The sequence below is a fragment of the Protopterus annectens genome, chromosome 11.part0, assembly GCF_019279795.1.
Source record: "Protopterus annectens isolate FY-2018-M chromosome 11.part0, PAN1.0, whole genome shotgun sequence".
Classification (NCBI taxonomy): Eukaryota; Metazoa; Chordata; order Ceratodontiformes; family Protopteridae; genus Protopterus; species Protopterus annectens.
In genome coordinates, this window is record NC_056745.1 from 316,148,038 (window position 1) to 316,170,273 (window position 22,236).

At 39.9% G+C, this 22,236-nt stretch overlaps 1 protein-coding gene across 1 annotated transcript in view; it reads left to right on the forward strand.

Moving 5' to 3' along the window:
• The window catches only part of LOC122815364 (dynein axonemal heavy chain 3-like), a 4,921,723-nt gene that overhangs the window by 1,615,502 nt on the left and 3,283,985 nt on the right, over positions 1 to 22,236 (forward strand). The gene's annotated exons all lie outside the window — the stretch shown is intronic.

Here is a 22,236-nt window from a genome sequence, read left to right on the forward strand (position 1 = left end):
ACATATTGTTTCTGCAATAAATACTAGTCTTTCCTATTCTGTTTTGAATCTCCACAGCTGTGGTCCTAACTTTGTAATCTCTTTTCAATGGTTTGACTTATCATGTATTAAACTCTGTATACTTTTCTTATTTCTGTCCTTGTTCACAGTATTTATAGAATTTCTTTAGGGAAATCCTCCCAAATTTCAGTGACTCCACATTGCATGCATCAAATTGTACATAAAGGGATTAGGAATGGACACTTATCTGAAACTATTATTTTATGCAAGACTGCCAAATCCTCTGTGAGGAAAGTTTCAACCCTCCTTCCTACCTGATAGAATATACTTTGAGGTTGCACTTTTGAGGATAACAGTTTACTCAATAGAATCACCTTTTAGGATATAATTTCTGTTAAAAAATACATTTATTTGCATTATGCACAAAAATCTGTTACTTTCTTTTGTCTTTTCTTTGGCAAATTCTGAGAAAAATATTATGTTTGTAACACAGTGCTTGAATATGTACAATTCAACAACTATGTATCTAGAAAAGGAATTACACCATAACAAAGTCATCTAGTAGTGGTTTATGATTATTCAGAAGTAGTTCAAGCATTATCCTAATAACTCTGCTTTTCTGACAGTAAATCATTCTCATGGGGTGTACTTGACAAATGACATTCTGTTTGTACTATTCACTCAATGGGTAATGAAAAACATTATAAATAAATTCATGTTCATAAAGTATATGGCATATATTCTAGCAAAGTATATACATATATATATATATATATATATATATATATATATATATATATTGAAATATTCTGTCCATACTGGCCTTCCCATGTGACATCAAAACTATTTTTAGAAGACTTTTGCTTTAATTTCTCTTCTATGGATTATCAACTTCCATAATGCAGATATTGAATAATAATGCCTAAAACACAGGAGAGTGAAAAAATTAACTTTAAGCATGTTTTATGAGTGACCAGCCCCCTATGCATCCCCCACTGTGTGTGTGTGTGTGTGTGTGTGGGGGGGGAAGCAATACATCTCTAACATATTTATGCAAATTGCATGGTTACACCAGCTTGAAGAAAGGAGAAATCTTGCAAAAGATGTAAATCATTGCTGGCACACACTTAGAAATCACACTGGCACTGGTTTCCTATGGAAAACAGCATTCAACATTATGTTTTGTTTTCTGCGGGCAACAGCTTGATCACCTTTAAAACAGTTTTCAATTTCCTTTTAGTCTACAGTTCAAATTTAGTGGGAAAGACCCATTCTTAAATATTTATTTTATAAAAGGCTAAATCATTAAAAAGACTTTTCTAAAATAATTCAAACATAAGACAAAAACTTAAAAAAATAACTTTTTTTTTAACTTTGGCAGCCTTCAAAGTAAGTAAACATTAATAAAGTCATTAAAGATTAGGAGCAGTTGCACAATAAATCAAATACATTTACCCTACAGCTAAATGCCACTTTGCATTTTGCATTTATATTTACTATGCAAAAAGATAAATCTGGATTAATGTTTGTCCAGGAAGCTAATTATCATGGAAGGTGATGCATCCAGCTGGTAATTATACAAGAAATGGATTCTGATTACCATTGACAGCTGTTGTGGTTCCCTTAGCATGAAACAAGAAGACAAAGAGTGCAACCAACTAGGGGTAAATTATAAAATGGAACTCTTTGTTCGATTTATCATAGAGAATGATATTTTGCAACTGAGTAAATTATCAAATCATACTTACGCTAATTGCTAATCAAATTATCTTGAGCAGGTAATTTACTAGTGCCAGTATGCAGAAAGAATGTGATTAAGGGCTTATAGCGTGTTTTTTTTTTTTTGTAAAATCATTTATTATGCATGTGTTTATATGTCTGTGTGTTGTGTGTATGTGATTGTGTGTGTATATGGTTGTAACTCAAAGGGTAGCATACATCTTTGGTAGGAAAAAATTTGTGGATGTAAAAAGAGAACACACAAATAAGTGAATGCTCATCTGATCACATATGGTTGAATGCAGTATTGTATAGTATAGGTAAGCAGGATTCAGTAGGAAAGTTAATGTTTGAATGGAAAAGTGATGTTTGTGAAGATGTGCAAGTCAGTGTTATAGTAGTTGTTGAGAATATCCAGGTATCTGTGGTTTGTGTTAGACTAAGTTTTAAATACGGGTATAGATTTAGTGTTGTGTAAGTTTTACTTTGTGTTTGTTCTGTGTCCTTTTGTCTTGTGTAGTGGTACTTGCCCTAACCCTAATCCTACACATTACATTACTAAAAACCCTTTCCATAAAATTATCACTACTAAGACACCACATGCCCCAGGATTTAATAAAATCCATATATGCTCTGTGTAGGTCTACATGGATTGTACCCATGTACATGGCCACGGTTCCCCCTCAGCAGCTCACTATGCATATTAATCATGACACGAGGGACAGCATTGTACCTGGGATATTGAATCCATGTATGCAGAAGTGTAGAGTCTGGTCAAATGTTATGTACATGGTGAGGGTCCCAGTAATGTTCTGTGCTACTGTTGAAATGTGTCGTGTATTATGTATTAAATTTAGTAAATTTAATTTATGTAATAAATGTATTTATTAGTCTATGTATTAAATTTATAAAGTGTTATATATATATATATTTTTTTTGTTATGGCTGTTTGCACAGCATGGAGGTCCGCAATGCTAAGCTGTGCTTACACATTGACAACTGACACCTGAAATATATCTAAAAATTGAAACCAGATGTAATTAATTATAACTGTTTTTGTTTTGTTTGCTTTGTTTTTTTTTTTAATCTTTTTTTTTAATGTCTGTTTGTGGGGCACAGTACAGAGTGCAGCAATGCCAAGCCACACTTACATATAGAGAGCAGACACCTGAGATTCACTTCACTTGCTCGAAATACTGACTAAAGCCTGCATGATGCAAGCCACACCAACAACTACTTCCAAACCGAAGCCCATTATGGCAAAAAGCATACCCGTGGCACCCAGACAGCTTGGGGAGATGTACCCAGTAAGTACCTCACAAAAGGGGAAGGCGGTCCTACTGCTGGAAGGATACATCTTAACCCAAGAGTGGATACGACAGCAGACAACGTGCTGGTGCTACAGGTGGAAGGCATCACAGAAGTGCAAAGGTAGGGCCATCACTGAGAGCACCCCCATGGGCGAATGATTTTAAAAGCAGCCAGCCACAACCATACCGGTGACCCCACAGAAATCAAATGTTACAGTATGTATGCAGAGCTCAAAATCAGAGCTACAAAGTCCTGAGACACACTGTGCTTAATAGTGGATGATGCACTGGCATCCATATCCACATCCACAAATGTCATACCTGACATGCCAACACAGAGAGCAAACACAGAGGGCACTACTACAAAGGGTGGGCAGGGTACGTAGAAAGGTGGCCAACTCAAGCTCTGCCCCTACCTTACAGTTGGATGAAATCAATGTGTGTGACTATCCCACCAAAACAGGTGCCTTCCTCACTAAGAAAATGACTGATAACAGTATGGACACCACCGTAGTGGTATTCACCACCACACAAAATCTACTGGACCTCAGTACAGTGATGATCTGGCTCATGGATGGCATGTTCTTCTATAAAGGGCTGATATGCCATTAGCTGTATAGTATCCATGGGCTGGCTAAGTATGGTGGGTTCCATAAATGTGTGCTGCTACTGTATTGCCTCATGAGTAAAAAGTCTTTAAATCCTACAATGTCATGTGGCATTATGTACTCAAAATGCTGGCAGAGCATGGCTTTGAATGGTGTCTGAAGTATGTGTTAACAGACTTTGAGATTGCGGCCACGAAGAGTATATGGCTGAATCTGCAGGGTGTTATCTCCAAATGGTGCCTGTTCCACTTTGGCCAGAATATCTGGCATAAGGTACAGCATTTGGGTTTGTGACTGCTGCATAACACCAATATGCGGTTTCAATTGGTGGTGAAGTCCATTGTGGCCCTGGTTCTCCTACTGGAGGAGAAGGTGTTGTGGCATTCCAGGTGCTTAAGGAGACATTCCCTGCTGAGGGTAGGGATCTGCTCACATACGGTGGTGACTGGAACATGCTGGGAAAGGAATGAAAGTTCACCACAAGAACAGCCATTTCCTGTAGATTCCCACCCTTGTTCCTGGTGTCTTTCTGAAGTATCCATGAGCTCAATACCCTGTTCCTTCCCTGCATGCAGAACAGTGTTGAGGCATGGCATTGGAGGATCAAGTGCCTGCTTGGGAACAAGGCCACTGATTTGGCACTACTGATGGGTGTGTTAGCTAGGTAGCAGGTCAGGGTTGAGGAACTGCGGGCTCAGATGGCTAGTGGAGCTGCCCCATTGCCTAAACATCAGTACATCATTAAAAGGCATTGCCAGTTTGAGAATGTGTTGGCTAATAAGGCCTCCTACAGTACACCTGACTTCTTGGTTGTGATAGCTAGGCTGCTGAAGATGTGATCAGCCATCTATGTTCCACCAGCTGTATTCACGGGCACATTCACAGGCATCACTACACATTGGGGAGTCTACTGTTTGTGGGTATGTTGCTGTTGCTGTCATAGTGTTTGGCAGGCATCTACAGAGGGCTTCACAGTGTCAGGAGTTGTGTGAGGAGGATGTCACTATGTGTCACTCGGTGATGGGAGGTGTATTGTGCAAGTGGAACATTTATTTCATGTAATAAAGGCACTGCTGAATACTCCAGTCTGTGAGTTTCAGTGTGCTAGTGTTCAATATTTTGATATTGCGGTCTTTTGGAGCTTCGATGTTGTGGATTCTCGCTCACTTATTCTCGATATACTGAAATTCGATATTTCAGTATTTCAAGCAAGTGAAGTGAATCCGACACCTGATAGACATCTAAAAACAGAAACTGGATGTAATTAATTATTTGTTTATACTTTTGTTTACACCCATTTAAGCCCGTTTGCACAGGATGCCGTGATTGCTTAGTAGTGTATGTGAAGGTATACTACTTTATATACTATCAAAGTAGCTAAATGGGTAGAGTGATGGTCTAAAGCTTCGTAAGTCCTGGGTTCAAGTTCCTAGCACACATATTATTTGTTGAATGCAATGTAAAATGTCTTTTAAATTAAAATCAATATTTTTACATTTTGGGAGAACTGTGTGGTGCTAAGCACTGCTTAAACATGCTTAATGGCTCATATTGTTTCCTCATTACTAAGCTTCACTAAAGCCACTGATGTACGAGTTTTTGCAATGATCAGCTTCACTTAAATGTTTTGCGTGATGCTAAATATTGTGGCACTTTTTTGAATATTGTTAAATAACATGTAAGGGTCAAAAAACAGCCTATATTATTTTATTTATTTTTATTTATTTTACATTTGTTGACCGGGCTAGTCTAACTGGATACATGTCCATTTTCAGTAGAGGCCCGGGGAGAAAAGCTCCACTTTTAAACTAGATAAAATCAAGACAATACAAAAAAGATACATGCAATATGTAAAGTAAATAATAATTTCTTCATCAACTTAAGTTATACAGAACTAAAAATATACAGATTTTGAGTACTGGGTTTAATAAGGTAAAATACATTATTAGTATAATGGGTATGAATGTGCCTTTGAAATGATATAAAAAGGTTATGAAAGGTGTATAAAAAGGTTACGAAAGGTGTATAACACAGGGATGTAGGAGAAATTATGGAGGATAGGGAAGTAGGAGAAATTATGGAGGATAAGTACATGAGGAAGTAATTATAGTCATAGTGAACTAAATAGATTGGTTTATGTATGAGGTGGGAAGATAAGAGTTCACTGAGGAAGGAATATGTAGTAAGGAGCATGCTCAGTGATAGCATGATGGGAATAAGATACTAGGATGGGGAAGAGTGATGAAATTGCTAAATACTTCAAAGTGGGTTAAGGAGGAGATATATAGAAAAGGTTATGGTGGGGAGGGGGGTTAGTCAGGGTTAGTACAAGGACAAAGCCATTGTGTTTTTAAGTGAATTTTTAGTTGATTTTTAAAGAGAGGTAATGATTAAAGAGATGTAAGTTTAGTGGGAAGTTTGTTCCAAATCTTCCCCACAGAATTAGAGAAAAGAGAATCACCTGCCTTGTTGTGGGATTTCTGGGTGGTAACCAGTAGTTTATTTGCTGACCGAAGGTTAGAAAGGTTTGTGTAGGGGGAGATGAGGCTACTGAGAATAGGAGTATTACTAGGCTGGTATAGTATTTTATGAATAATGGAGAGTTGTTGAAATTTTAGCTGGTTATTTAGTTCAAGCCATCCTAGAAGTTTTAGGTTTAGACAGTGATGTGTCCTAAATGAGGACCCAGTAGCAAACCTGGCAATATTGTTATAAGAAGTAGACAGTTTGTTTAGGTTTCTTTTGGAAAAAATTAGTATAAACTGGGGAGGCATAGAAGAGAGTGGAGATCAGATGGGTCTGGGCAATAGTAGTTCTGGCTTCTGGCGTAAGAAAAGATTTTATCCTATTATAAGGATCCAAGTTTTCTGTTTACAGTTTTGATGGTGGCATTAATATGAGCATGAAAGTTGAGGTTGTGGTCAATCAATACACCTAAGAGTTTTGTAGTTGGGTCAGGAGCTATGATTGTACCATCGATGGAGGTAATAGAGAAGTCTAGTGGGTGGATTTGTTGTTGGGAGTAAATAGTACTAGTTTGTTTTTTGGCTTTAAGGAGGAGATGATGTTGTTGGAACCATTTTTCTACTTGGTTGAATACTGATTGGGTGATGGCATAGAGTTTAGATAAAGTGGTTGCTTTACAAATCAAAGTGGAGTCATCTGCATATTGTATGCAGGTAGGTAGAGGTAGATTAGTAGAAAGGTCATTAATGAATATGGAGAAGAGTAGAGGTCCCAGGATAGAGCCCTGTGGGACACCAAGGGTAATAGGGAGATGTTTGGATAGGTTATTATCCCAAAGGACAGCTTGCTGTCTATTGTGCATATAGGATTTGAACCACTGTAATGCCTGTGTGTCAGGTGAGAATGAGTTGAGTTATTGAGCAGTAATTGATGGTTGACCATATCAAAAGCTTTAGAAAGATCAATGAACAGAGCAGAGGAGAGCATATTATTGTCACAATGTTTATTAATACAGTCTGTAAAGGCTAGGAGAGCAGTGGTGGTACTGTGGAATGGTCTAAATCCATGTTGACTGTCAGCTAGAAGGTTATATTGGAGAATGTGGTCAAGGATTTGTTGGTGGACACATTTTTCTATAATTTTGGCTAGTGGTGATAGTAGGGCTATGGGCCGAATGTTGAAGAGTTCAGTTGAGTTTCCTCCTTTGTGAAGTGGGATTATGTGAGAGATTTTCCATAGTGAAGGAATGGAGCCTTCAGTTATGGTTCTATTAATTAGAATAGAGATGGGGTAGGCAAGAGCTTTAGCAGCAGTTTGAAGGTATTCAGATGGTAGGAGATCAGCTGAGGGTGTACAGGGTTTGAGTTTATGAAGCAGAGTATAGATGAGGGCTGTAGGAATAGGTTTTAAGTGAAAGGTAGGTGGTAAGGTAGTGGGGGAGGATGATAGGGTAGGGCTGAGAGGTGGTAGTGAAGTTAGCTAGAGATTGGACAGTTTCAGTAAAAAAGCTGTTGAAAGCATCAGCAATCTCATTTGGAGAGTTTTGGGGAGACCAGATGGGGTGGGTGTTTTGGAGTGTCCTGGATGTAAGAGTTTATTTATGCCTGACCAGAAGCTTTGGGGTTGACTATGGTGATTTTGTTGGAGTTTGAAGAAATAGTTTTTTTTATCCTGAAGTATTGATTTTTGGTGGCATTTCTTAGTTGTCTAAAGTGCTGCTGATCAATTGGGTCTTTGTTGTTTCTCCATTTGGGCCAGATTTTATTTCTTTGTAGGATTTGTTGTCTGGTTTCTTTAGTGAGCCATGGGGCTGTTTTGCATCTAGTTCTTATGGAGTGTGAGGGGGCATGGAATTCTAAAATTTGTAGGAATTTGGAGTTAAAATGGAATACTGCTTCATCAATTGGCAGGTGCCTTAAGGATGACCAGTCACAAGCTTGAAGCTCAGCCTGAAAATTTACTGGATTAAAATTTGTTTTTTGTTGTGGGTGATTTTAAAGGTAGGTTGATTTGGAATATAGGATTTTTGTCTAGATAGGTAGGTTAGTGAGTGGTCACTAATATTATCAGGAAGGACACCTACTTTGTAAGAGAGAGAGAGTGGCAGTTTATTAAGATCCAGTCTAATATACTTTTTTTGCTGGTGGGTTTATGGATTCTAGTGGGGGTGGTAATAGTTTGACAGAAGCTGTAAAGGTTTAAATGGGTTGTGGGTTCTAGAGTGGTACAGGAGTTCCAGTCTATATTAAAATCACAGAGTACTATGGTTTCTTGAGGGAAGGATGTAGAAATCCAGCAGAGAATACTTTCTATGATGCTAATGTTATTGCCTGGGAGTAGGTAGGAGCATATTATGTTGATAGATTTAGTATTATTGAGCTGGAGCTTGGCAATAAGAATTTCCACATTGGTTTCTAGAGGGAGTTCTACCAGTATGGATGTGACCTGTAAATGAGATTTGTGCAATATTGCTACCCCACCACCCTTTTTGGTAGTTTGGTCTAACCTCAGGATGTTATAATCATGTGGGAGTATTTCATTGTCTTTTGTAACAGGTTTAAGCCAGGTTTCAGTTAAGCATAGGATATCAAAAGAGTGAGTATCTAGTAGAGCGTGCAGTTGGCTTACTTTATTGTTAACACTCCTTATATTGAGATGAGCTATGAGTAGTGAATTAGTGGGAGTGAAGGGGGGGGCAAGCTGTCTTAGGGTGTAGTTATAAGGTCCTGGGTTGGGATGAATGTCCCCGTGAAGGAGAGGATATTTGAGAGGACTATATGGATGCTTCAGTGGTTTAGTGTAGTTAAGTTGCACTTTCCTAAAATGTGTAAATGTAAAATGGGCTACTCTGTGGTATTTAGGTGATAGAGAGGATGAGGTGGATGTTATGTTAGAATGGCTAAGGCTAAGGATTTCAAGATTTATTATTAATGTTTGTTTAAGGGATTGGTGAGAAGATGAGAATTGTAGGTTTTCATAATGAGTGAGAGTATAGGGAATAGAGAGGATAGATAATAGTAAAAGTAGGAGTGGTAGTTTAATGTAAATGAGTGAATAAGTAAAGGGCATGGTGAAGGAGATGATAAAATGTAATAGGGAATTAGGAGGTTGGAGTAAATGAGGGTGTGGACTAAATAGGTGTGAAAGAGGTAAGGGAGAGTGATTATCAGTATGTGAGTGGCTGTGTAAGTGGTAGGTCTGTAAAGAGTGGTGAAAGATTATTTGATAGGAGTGAGGGGTAGTGGCTTGGTAAGTATAAAGGTAGGACCACTGGGGGTGGGTGGGAATTGGGGGTAGGGTAGGGGAGCGGAGTGAGCCAGCAGGGCGAACGGAGCGGGTTACAGAAGGCAAGTGAGAGTCTACAGAGACAATCAGGGAGCCGCAGACTCCTTAGGTGTCACTGGGTGAGTAGAGTGTGATAATGCAGGAGAGAGGTAGTGAGTGATTGTGGAATAAAAGGAAGAAAAACAGAGTACAGCTAGATAGTGGGGAGAAGAAAAGGTACTAGTAGAGTGAAAGTAGCAAGAGGATTTTCAGCTCATCAAGGGATAAGAGCTATAAAAGTATTAAGAATAGATAGTTGGGAATGCGGAGTACAAGGTGTAACTCTAGATTGGAATTTGGTGCCACCTAGTGGGCAGAAAGTATAGTAGACGAAGGTAACAGTATTAGATACAGCTAGAAAAAGGAGTTACAGATAAAAGTAGGTAAGGGGGTGAAAAAAGGCATATTGCTATTGGGGTGTAGAGGAGAAAATATTTGCTGCTGGTTTCCCTGCGCGCTAGCTTAGTTTTTCTTGTTGCTAGGTAGTTATAAATAAATATATAATGCAGTTTATTAGGTAGGTCCAAGGTGGAACATAATTTCTTAGTCATTTTGGAAGCTGGGAACACAATATATGTGCAGGGGCAACAGATTTCCTTGGCCAGACGTTGGGATGGTTGTGACAAAAAAAGCAGAGATGGGTCCTGAAAGATCAAGCAGGTCTCCTAGTATAGGATAGAAGGTAGAGAGTTAGGAGGGATAGAAAGAGAAAAAAATGAGTTTAGGTGTGAAGACAAACAAAATTAAAAAAATATGCTGTACAGTAAAAGCAATCTAGGTAAGACACAGGTATATCCTAGCATAAAAACAAAAATAGCCTATGTAGTAATTTGATGTCAAACAAATTGAAAAAATATGCTGTACAGTAATAGCAATCTAGGTAAGACACAGGTATATCCTGGCACAAACAAAAAATAGCCTATGTATTGATACAATGGTTACTAACTATGTTCAGCAATTTCAGATACATGCAAGGACATAGGATAAGCAAGCAGATAAATAGTCACAGCTAAGAATTTCCTGCAATAACAATTACAAAGCATGTAAAATGTAGTCCATACAAATCTTTTAATCTAGCAGTCCACTAATGAGAGTTAATGTAATCACACAGGATGTGTTGAAGTAGTACCACAAAATGGTGTGCGGGTGGTAGCCACTTGATAAATGTGAGTTTCTCCCACCATGTTTAATATTCTCAAGATAAATAAGAGCAGTCCTGGCTTGTAGGACAGGTTGGAGGGTTATCAGTAGGAGTAAAAGGCAGACACTTGATGTTTAAGGTCCAAGGGTAACTCTCTTAAGAATGTAGGCATGTCTAGGTAAAAGGTAAAAATTGATCCCAAGTTACAGGGAGAATGGTTACCCAGCTTTACTGTAGCGCCAGATAGGACAATGCAAGCCTAGTCACCGAGGAAGGCTGATAAGGATAAACTGCGTGTGCTTACAGGAATGCTTGGGAAGGACAGGGTATATCAAACAAACTCAGATAGAAATAATAGGTATCCGCCAATTCAGGGGTACAAGCCTTCATACGACAGGGGCCAGACTACACATACAGTAATAGGAAGCTACAAGATATGGTGTAAAAATAGAACAAAGACGCTAGTGAAAAATGTCTTGGCATAAGTGCCAATGTGCTAAAAATGAGAAAACAAAGATACAGACTGTTGCGTTCTCAGTTAGTAGTAGGATGGTAAGGGTAGCACAAATTAAAAATATAGATGAGATGTGTACAAATGCTACCAGACAACTACTACTGCTCAAACACTATCAAGGGGACATTAGCGGCAACTGCGAGTGATAAAAGGGCATATAGTTCACCATGAATGAGTAAAAAAGCTACGGGTAGAAGATACTTGATTCAGTAAGACAGCGCTCTATCTAGAAACCTATTTACAACCTTCGGAGAAGCTAAGAGAGTTTAAAGACATTGCTGTAAGCAGAGTGGTGTGTATAAGTCCACGTGGGTGACACAGCATTTAACAAGTTGGCTGTTTTTCAAGTCCGTGCCCCTCAACACTATGCTTCCCTACTAACACTTGTAATATAAAGCTTTACTAATTAGTAGTAAATATAGGCTGGTAACAGTCCACAGTTGTCAGCAAGAACTAATACACAACTTTTAAAATGTAAATCAGCAATAAAGTCAGTAAGAAGAAGCTGCACAAAATATCTAGTTAACGCCGAAACAGGCGACAAGGTAAGTGCCGTTCTGCTATTTTCAGAAAGGACAGCTTTTATGAGTCTTAAAAACAAAGCAATAATAACAGATATAACACTTACATAAGCACTAACCCTCTGCGACCAGGGACACACAGCAGCCAGGGCAGTTACAGGGAGAATAAAGATGGCGCCACTAATGGTTACCCCACTATATGCCCTAGGGCAGGATATGAGGTAGGAGGAGGAGGAGATCCAGAAAGAGCGGGCAGTAAAATAGGGGAGTAGCAAAGAATATTATGGTGCAATCTAGGAGTAACAGGTTACCCGGATATTCCTACACAGGTGAATATTGTTGGAGAAGAGTGAAGTGGAGAGTCATAAGTGGAATAAGTGTGCACAATACAGTGATGAGGGAGAGGAGAAGAATATAGTAAGGATGATGTGGTCTATGGTTACAGAAGGCAAGTGAGAGTCTACAGAGACAATCAGGGAGCCACAGACTCCTTAGGTGTCACTGGGTGAGTAGAGTGTGGTAATGCAGGAGAGAGGTAGTGAGTGATTGTGGAATAAAGTGAAGAAAAACAGAGTACAGCTAGATAGTAGGAAGAAGAAAAGGTACTAGTAGAGTGAAAGTAGCAAGAGGATTTTCAGCTTGTCAAAGGATAAGAGCTATAAAAGTATTAAGAATATATAGTTGGGAATGCGGAGGACAAGGTGTAAATCTAGATTGGAATTTGGTGCCACCTAGTGGGCAGAAAGTATAGTAGATGGAGGTAACAGTATTAGATGCAGCTAGAAAAAGGAGTTACAGATAAAAGTAGGTAAGGGGGTGAAAAAAGGCAAATTGCAATTGGGGTGTAGAGGAGAAAATATTTGCTGCTGGTTTCCCTGCTCGCTAGCTTAGTTTTTCTTGTTGCTAGGTAGTTATAAATAAATATATAATGCAGTTTAATACGTAGGTCCAAGGGATAGAAGATAAAGTTAGTCCTTTTGGAAGCTGGGAACACCATACAGGGGGCAGGGGATTTCAGATTTCCCAGACATTGGGATGGTTGTGGACAAAACAAAGCAGAGGGGGGTCCTGAAATCAAGTCAGGTCTTTTAGTATAGGGAGAAGGGTGAGAGTTTCTTAGTCCTGCTGCTGGCTACACAATATATGTGTAGGGGCAACAGATTTCCTTGGCCAGACGTTGGGATGGTTGTGACAAAAAAAGCAGAGAGTGGTCCTGAAAGATCAAGCAGGTCCCTTAGTATAGGATAGAAGGTAGATAGTTTCTTAGTCCTTTTGGAAGCTGGGAACACAATATATGTGCAGGGGCAACAGATTTCCTTGGCCAGACATTGGGATGGTTCTGACAAAAAAAGCAGAGAGGGGTCCTGAAAGATCAAGCAGGTCCCTTAGTATAGGATAGAAGGTAGAGAGATAAGCACTAACCCTCTGTGACCAGGGACACACAGCAGCCAGGGCAGTTACAGGGAGAATAAAGCCAATTAAGGCCAATAGGTGGCCAATAAAGCCAATTAAGGCCAATAGGTGGGAATTCTGCACCATTTGTTCGAGTCTGCTTACTTGCTGATATGCTAGGTGGAGTTGGAGAGGGTGCATGCTTTCGGGTACAAAGATGGGGTGTGCAAGCGTCCAGGGTTTTTGCCAGGCTCCTTATATGCAGTTATGAACCTAGGCTGCTGCAGGGTGGTTACCAGGGCTCAGAGTGTAAGGCTGAGGCCAGGGATTGGTTGGCCAGGGATCTTACTAGTGCTACTGGTATCCCCCATACTGGTGAGCAGTGTTGTCACTACTAAAATGACCTGAAGTGGAGAAAGAGAGGAACATTGGATACCTGGATCCAAGATGCTAGGGCTGGACATGCCCATGAATATGTAAGTATTTTTTCCACTGTTTTACCAAAATGCAAGCTGAATGTATGCAAAACTGGTATGCATAATGGCGTGTTTCTCTCCCAACAGCTGAAGCTGAGAGGGCTTGTAATATTCAGTCTCATGCTGGGCGCCTGGCCAGGTTGTGCTTTGAGTGTTTTAAGTATGGATATATTATGCCAACTGTAGTGCAATAAGCAATAAAGGATCAACAATAAAAACTGTAGTGCAATAAATAGGCAATTAGAACTGTAGTGCAATAAATGAACAATAACAATTGTATTGCAATAAACAAACAATACCAATAACAGTAAGCAAAAAGGTGTAAAGCAGGATTGTGGTGTCATAACATAATTGCACTAGAGCTGTATGCATTGCATGTTTATGGTAAGGTTGCTTCAGTCAGGTGTACAACTATAATAGCTGTCAAATGCAAAACTAATGGCCTGAAAATGTATTGATCAACTCATAATATGGTTCAAGGCTCCAAGCCAATTTCAGTCACATAATGCTCTCATTTTCTTCCACTCCAGGAACAAAAGGTATATGACTGAGGTAGCCCACTTTATGAGTAGATAGTCCCCCAGATTCACTATCCTTCTATGCAGGACTAGCTTAGTCCTGCACTGAAGTTGCCGTTTAGGAGCAGGACAGCAGTGTGTCATGCATATTAATGAAGGCACGCTGCCTGAGCTCTTAATCTTACATGGAGCATGTAAAAGTGCAGGGGGTGTGTCTGAGAGCAGAGCTCTCAGAACATACATGCCCCTGCAATGAAGAATAGCAGACAAGTCCTAAAAGAATTAGCGAGACCACTCATACGTGTACCATACCCCCAGCAACCTCCCCCATGTGTACAAGAACAATAGTTAAAACAACAAATATAAAGATTTTTTTTCATGAAACAGATTAAATTTAACCTTAGGTGCACATGTTTGCCCATCGCTTAGTTACGGTTAATGCAGCTTAAATGGCAGAAGAGGATAATAAGCAAGATATATGCAAATGAAGCAGTACAGCAATAGTGTAGTGGGTAGAGCATTCGCCTTACAAGCAGTCATTCCCGTTCGAGCTCCACTGCAGCACATTCCATTTTCCATGTCAAATCACTTTATGACCAATATTTTTAGTTGCATAACCTACTAAATAACATATATTTGTGAACTGGAATACTGCCTTAAATGCAGATGTGACCCATAGAGTATATGTACACAGGAATCAGGGATACAAATGGAAGGTGAAATGTGTAATGAATGATAATTCCATACAGCTTCCAAATCCCCCACCTTCCCAAGAACCATTAGACATTACTGTCTAAATTAGAGCAGTGGTAAGCAGGAATAAGCACTAGTAAGCAAGTGTAAGCACTATTAAGCAGTAGTAAGTAGGAGTAAACATATGTAAGCACTAGTAAGTGGGTTTAAGCCCATTCGCATGGAGGTAAGCAATGCACACACAGGTTAAGCAATATTGAAGCTAACCCTCTGTAAGCATGTTTAACCAAAATTAAATATTAAGCAATGCTAAGCATTGCACAGCCCAGCTTCATAGGTGTAAGCAATGTGTAGGCCAGCTAAATCAGTTTGCCCATTGGTATACCCTTTTAAACAATGCCAACCTTAGGTAAGCAGGTTTGCCCATAGCTTAGCCTTTTCAAAACCATCCAGTCATGGCAAAATGCGGGAAATTGGCCCTATTTAAACCCAACAGGCAGGAATACATCTCACAACTGGTTGTAGCTTCCCCTTGCAGGCACTATGTCTGAAATGGGAGAGGGTCTGTGCTTTCGGGAGCAGTGCTGGTGCATCCAGGAGTCCAGTGTCATGGCAGGATTCCTTGTCAAAGACCATGAGCAGAGACTGCTGCAGGGCCAATATCAGGGTTCCCAATATAAAGTGGAAGCCTGGGACCAACTCGTCCAGTGCCACTGGCATACAACGAACTAGTGAGCAGGTCAGGCATCACTATGTCAACCTGAAGCGGTGAATGGGGAATCTCTTGGATCAGTGGATCCAAGAGGCTAGGAGGACAGGGGTGGTCCCAGCCATGTGCAAGTATCACTCCACTACCTGTTTAATAATTTCCAGCTCATGTATATTATGGATAGGTATGGCTAAATATTTCTCTTATGTCCTTCACAGTGGCAAGTGAGCAGGCTGCAAACCAGGAGGCCCATGGATGTAGCTTGGAGAGGTTGCGATGTGAGGCAGGTTAGTAATACTCTTGCATGTACTGTCATAGGAAATAAATCTAAACGTATTAGTAAGTCAGTTGCCTGTATAAAGCCTGTATTGTTTAAGACAAATACTGCATACACCAGAGAATATGGCAGGAAGAGTCTCATATAGGTTGTATGTAAATAAAAGCATAATAGCCTGACAATAAAGGTCTAACTGCTGGACTGCATGTGTTTACTCTGGTATCATATGGTAATGTAGATTTGCAATCACTTAATAGTACTGTTGTATTAAGCACTGTTACCCACACTGTGCAACATAAATAAAATGTGTAGGGATGTCTGTATATGACTGGTGTAATCTCCAGAGGTCATTTAGTACAACTGAGAGAGACATAAACAGAAAACAGTAAAAAGACAGACAACAAAAATAGCACACGTAACTGAGATGTGAACTGTTTTTTAGCACACACAGCCATGGTTCGAATCCTGGGAGTGGTAGTAGTCTGAATATAGAATCATACCCCACAACTGTACAGATATGTCCAGAATGTCCAGTAAATTTGTCCCTCTGTTCCCCTGGGAAATCAGTGGGATGATCCCAGATGTTTAGGCAGCAAATAGGAAATGCAACTTATTGTCACACATCTGTAAGAAAAAACCTGTCACACTAGCAACTCCCCAAAATGTTATGAGAGTAATAAGCCAAGTATGTCCCAGCTACACCCCCATGTTGTCAAGCTGTGATCAGAGTGTATATAGTAACAAAGTGAGATGTATGTGCATAATACTAATGTGGAGTCTGGTAATTTGTGTGGCAACATTCAGGTAGTGCTAACAAACATTGCTCCCACAGGTCCGTCAGATACGAACACTGTGCCTAGAAATAAAAGTGATACCCTGTACTGGTACTGTTTACTTTGGTATTGTATGGCATTGTGAGTGTTGCAGTTGCTCTGAATAATAAGGTATCACTCATCACTGTCACCCACACTGGGCTACATAATATAACTGTCTAGGAAATCCTGTATAAGAGTGTTGTAAGTCACTAAAGGTTGAAGAGGGCAATAGTCTACATAAGTCCTGGTTCACCTGCATGTGGTTAAGACATGGCCAGAGTCTGTGCAAAAAGAGATGGACAGGTATGTGCATAACATCAACCTGGAATCTGGAAGTATGTGTAGAAACAGTTAGTGTCAATAAACAATTCCTCCGCAGGTATACCAGGTAAGAGGCGTATACTGTAGGTAAAACCAGTTCATGTATATAGTCATCAACAGACATGCCACTGTCCAAAGTAAGGCAATAGGGTAGTGTACTAATACTTGTAAGGTACAGATAACATCACTGACTAGGAAAGTAATGCGAACTATAGCAATATACTAGTTGTTAATTGACATCTTTCTCTCCCCCCACATCATGTCTGCAACAATAAAATAAATACCCAACTCAATTGGTATGTGCTGACTTAACTGTAATGTTGGGACATATGTCCTATTGTTTGATAATTATTTAAATCTGTTTCTATGCATGTGCTATGTTGAAATACTCCAACATTGGTGGCATGGTGTCATCAATATACCTGCATGCTGTAAGAAATATACTGAACCTACTGATATTGCCAACATCCTGGCAGATAGATTCAGTGCAAACTTCACCCCCTCTCTCACCCTCAAAAGAGCCCACAACAATACCGGAAAAGTGTAGTGTCCTGAAAACACAGATGCACAGGGGAAAATAGCCATTTCAAAAGCCAAAATCACAGCATCAATGGGGCCAGATGGTATCGCTGGCTGCGTCTTGCACAAACTACAGAACAAACTAACCCCCCACCTAAGCACACTATTCAACCTCAGCCTCTCCACAGGCTACACGCCCATAGAATGGCACACAGCAATGGTTATTCCACTCCACAAAGGAGGGGCCATAACTGACCCTAGTAACTATTGCCCCATAAACCTGACTAGCCTGGTCTGCAAGGCTATGGAGCGCATCATCATGGAACTATTTAATAAAGACATTGGGAACCTACAAACAATTGACCCGACCCAGTTCGGCTTTGTTAAGGGCAGATCATGCCTACTAAACCTGGTTGAAATCTTCCAGACAGTCACCAAGGCCATAAACAAGGGAAAGGTTGTTCACAAAGCCTACCTTGACCTTGCCAAGGCTTTCAACACCAATCCCCACTCAGGTATTGCAGAAAAACTCACCAGCCTGAACATAAACCCCTACATCATGAGATGGGCTGCCAACTGGCTTACAGACAGAACTCACATGGTAAGAATAGCTGGCTCGAGGTCCAACTCTAAACCAGTTACAAGTTGTGTCCCGCAAGGCTTGGTCCTGGGACCCCTACTGTTTGGCATATACTTCTCAGGAGTACAGGCAAAGACAGGAGGACAATTGCTAACCAAGTTCACCAATGACTGCAAACTGGGAGCCATAATTGACTCCCCGGCTGACATGTACATCCTCCAAAAGGGCCTTACTGAATCGGACACCTGGTGTCATAATCATGGCCTCAAGCTAAATGCCAAAAAATGCATAGTCATCTCATTTGGGAAAAACAAAACACCCATGAATTACCACATAGGTGGCAGCCCCCTTAATACAGAAGAGGTAATAAGAGATCTGGGGAACCATGTATATATTAATCTCTCCTTTGACAATCATATTGCTAAAGTAGTTAGGAAATCCCTCTATGTGGCCCATCTAATTACTAAATGGTTTGCATCTAGAAATAAAGAGGTTATAGTACCCCTCTACTCATCACTCATCAGACCCATCATAGAGTACAATGTCCCATTTGGGATGTACCTCACAAGACACTTCCAACAGCTGCAGAGACCACAAAATACCTCACCAAGAGGATTACTGGCCTAAAACATATGTCCTATGCAGCCCGACTGAAAAAACTTCGGCTGTACTCAGTGGTATATTGCTTATTCAGAGATGATCTCTGCCTGACTTACAAAGCCATTTCCAACTCAGAACTGATGGACATGCTCCACCTAATGAAATCCAAGTCACTGCAAGCCACGCACTCTAGTGAGCTAAACCTCAACACAATAATAAATTGAACATGCTGGAGGGATAGATTCCTGTCACAGAGACTCCCCATGCTTTGGAATAAAATTCTAAACTACATTAGGCAGAACCCCTCACTAACACTTTTCAAGAGAAACCTTGATGAGTGGATGGATAACAGAAAATACACCCCTGGGATCACTTCATTGGCTCTGCTTGACAGAGGATCAGTTAATTAATCAATGGGGTGGTGAAAGCCGACACACTCTGGTTAGGCTTATAAATGCCCTCGGGCAGATAGCCTAGTACCTACCTACAAACCTATGAACCTATAATTACCACTGTGGTCCCATATATGCATGTGTTCTGTTTGCTATGCAACTGTTCCATATCTGGTGTCTGGGTAAATGGGAATATCTATGCATGCTGTTATACCTAATCTTGGAATGTGTTGACTATAAGTAACTCACATATGTTGATAAAACATAAGCACCATAACAGTATGGGAATGCAGGTCCCAGCAGACCCACCTGTCCCACCTCAGCTGGCCATGACACCAGGCACCAGCAGGTCTGGAGCCCAACCCGGGACCTCCTTATCCATTGGTCCTGCACCACCTTCAGGTAGAACCACCTCAGGGGATGGGGCTCGCTCTTCCCGGGAACAGGTGAAGACAGGAACCTGTCACCCGTTGCCAGGTCCGGGTTGTGCCGCATAGCGAGCTCAACCAGCAGTTTGGAGATCTGCTATGCCAGGTCGAGGGCAGCATGTCAGAACTAGAGGGTCAGCCTGGCTCTCTGACTCAGCTCCCGGCACAGCCACCTTCGGGGCTGTGAAGGTGCAGTGGTGACTGCCCATTGGTGGGGACCTCAGTCCCACTGTTTCCACTAAGGGTCTCATGGGCGTCCGATTTCCAAACACCCCTCCCCATCAAGGTGTTTACCCCCCACATGTGTCATATACCGCCCCTGTATGTGTCTTGTTTGTCTTGTCTGTTAAGCTACCCAACCTACCTCCCCAAAGATACCTACTATCCCTCCCAAACATCCTACTCTCACCTAAAAAAAAAGGGCAATCTGTTCACAAAAAAAATCTCATCCCATACATAGCTGTCCATTTCACACACGTGTCTACTGAACACGTAATTTGGTCTAATTTGCATCACAACATATTATTGTTGCCCTCACCACTGTCTCAGAGGTTTGAGTGTCCAAATCTACTTCCAAATTCAGTGTATATGCACAGCTGTTGCTGTAGAAGAAATGGGCAGCTATGGACCTTCCCAACATCCTTCCTGCACATCCCTAGCTATTTTCCCTACTGTCTTTCCCTCTTTGTGCCCCTATTTCACCACTTTCCTATCAACCCTTTTTTCTTTTTTTAAAGAAATTAGCATGGGAGTAAGTGGGAGTAAGGCCTTTTAAGCAGCAGTAAGCGGGTTTAAGCCTGTTTGTGCAGAGGTAAGCAATGCCTACATAGGTTAAGCAATTAAGAAGCTAAATCAGTATACGAAACTGTAACCAGAAGTTAGCAGTGCTTACCTCTGTGCAAACCCACGCAAACCTGCTTACGACTGCTTAAAAGTGCCTTAATCACTCTATATTCAACGGCCTTTCTTCTGCCCAGCAACAACATAAACAGCCTCTGTAAGGCTCGAACCCAGGACCCTGCACACCTATAGCCAAAGTGATTTACCACTAAGCCATGTGAGATATATATATAACCCTGATGTTTTTACAAACATATTATCCAGCACAGTCATTCAACAGTACAGGAAATTAATTTAAACATGTAGATGTATGTGTGTGTATATATATTTATATCTAAATAAATATATACATATATATATATATATATATATATATATATATATATATATATATATATATATATATATATATGCATATATATATATATATGTCTATTTATATATATATATATATATATATATATATATATATATAAAGCAATATATATATATATATATATATATATATATATATATATATATATATATATATATAAGCATAAATATATATATATATATATATATATATATATGTATATATATACAGGCATATATCTATAGATATAAAAGAGAAAATAAAAACATATATGACCACATGCACCGTTAATGGGGATGAAGGGGCCCAAGCAACATATGTCTTGTACGTATAGATATCCCCTCCCACAGCCAAACATCTGCCCTGCAATACAGTATCAACTGTTGCAAATCCCATAACCAGGACCTGACACAACATGGGCACAAGATGATAACAGTACTCTACCCCACCTGTATGATGTCAGGCTGGTATCAGTAGCATATCATGCAGTACAGCCTCGCTACCATAAGGAATGTACAATGTGGAAGCAATCAACATTCCTGAGATACATATACACAGACACATATGTGCAGATACATATATGTGTGTATATATATATATATATATATATATGTATTTATTTATTTTACATTTGTTAACCGGGCTAGTCTGGCTGGATACATGTCCATTTTCAGCAGAGGCCCGAGGAGAAAAGCTCCACTATCAGACTAAGACAATACAGTTTAAGAGGTTACTAAATAAACAAACTATACAAATAAAAAGTAATATAATAAGGCAATATCAAATGCATATACATTTTTTCTGTACTAATCTGACTAGATGACAATCAAAATTCAGATGGGTACTGAGTAGAAAAGTTTTAGTATCATAAGACAACAATTATAAGTTAAAAAAATATCACTAGTAGCTGGTATGACAACAAATAGGTTCTACTTCAACAAATAGGTATTATCTGAAAACAGGAAAAAGGTAAGTAAAAAGTAAAAATATGTAGGTAAGTAGTGTAGCAGATATTGTGAAGTAAGAGTATAGGAATAAGGCAGAAATGAAGTAAAAGGAGTGTTGACAGAGATGCAATTTCTGAAGGTACAGATGTTAGGACAATAGTAAGGCTAAGGATCAGTCAGTGGAAAAGTAAGGAGGAAAGAAACAGAGATAGTGAGAAATACAAAGGTAGCAGGAATTATTGGAGGTCAGGTAGATGAACCGAGACAGAATAACAGCATGGTCAGAGGGGGAGTCTAACAATAAATTGAACAGAAGAGTGATGGTAGAAACTAGGGACTGTGGAAGACAGTTTAAGTTAGAACAGAAGAGCAAAAAGATACAGGAGTGGAGTGGAGAGAGTAAAAAATTTGCTGAGGTCAGTCAGGGTTGGAGCAGGGGCATAGCCAGTGAGTTAGTAGGTGAGTTTTTATCTGTTTTCTGAAAAGATGACATGAACCTAGGGAGGTCAGTTCTGTGGGAAGTTTATTCCAATAGGAACCTACAGTGTTTGCGAATAAGGAATCGCCTGATTTATTATGAGATTTCAAAGTAGTAACTAGTAGCTTGTTGGCTGATCTAAGTGTAGTGAGATTTTTATAAGGTGTGATGAGTTTATTTAGTGTGGGTGTGTTGGAGGGGTAATGTAGAATTTTAAAAGTGATGATTAGTTGCTGTAGGTGTATTAGGTTTGGAAGTTCAAGCCAGTTTAGTTTCTTTAAATTAAGACAGTG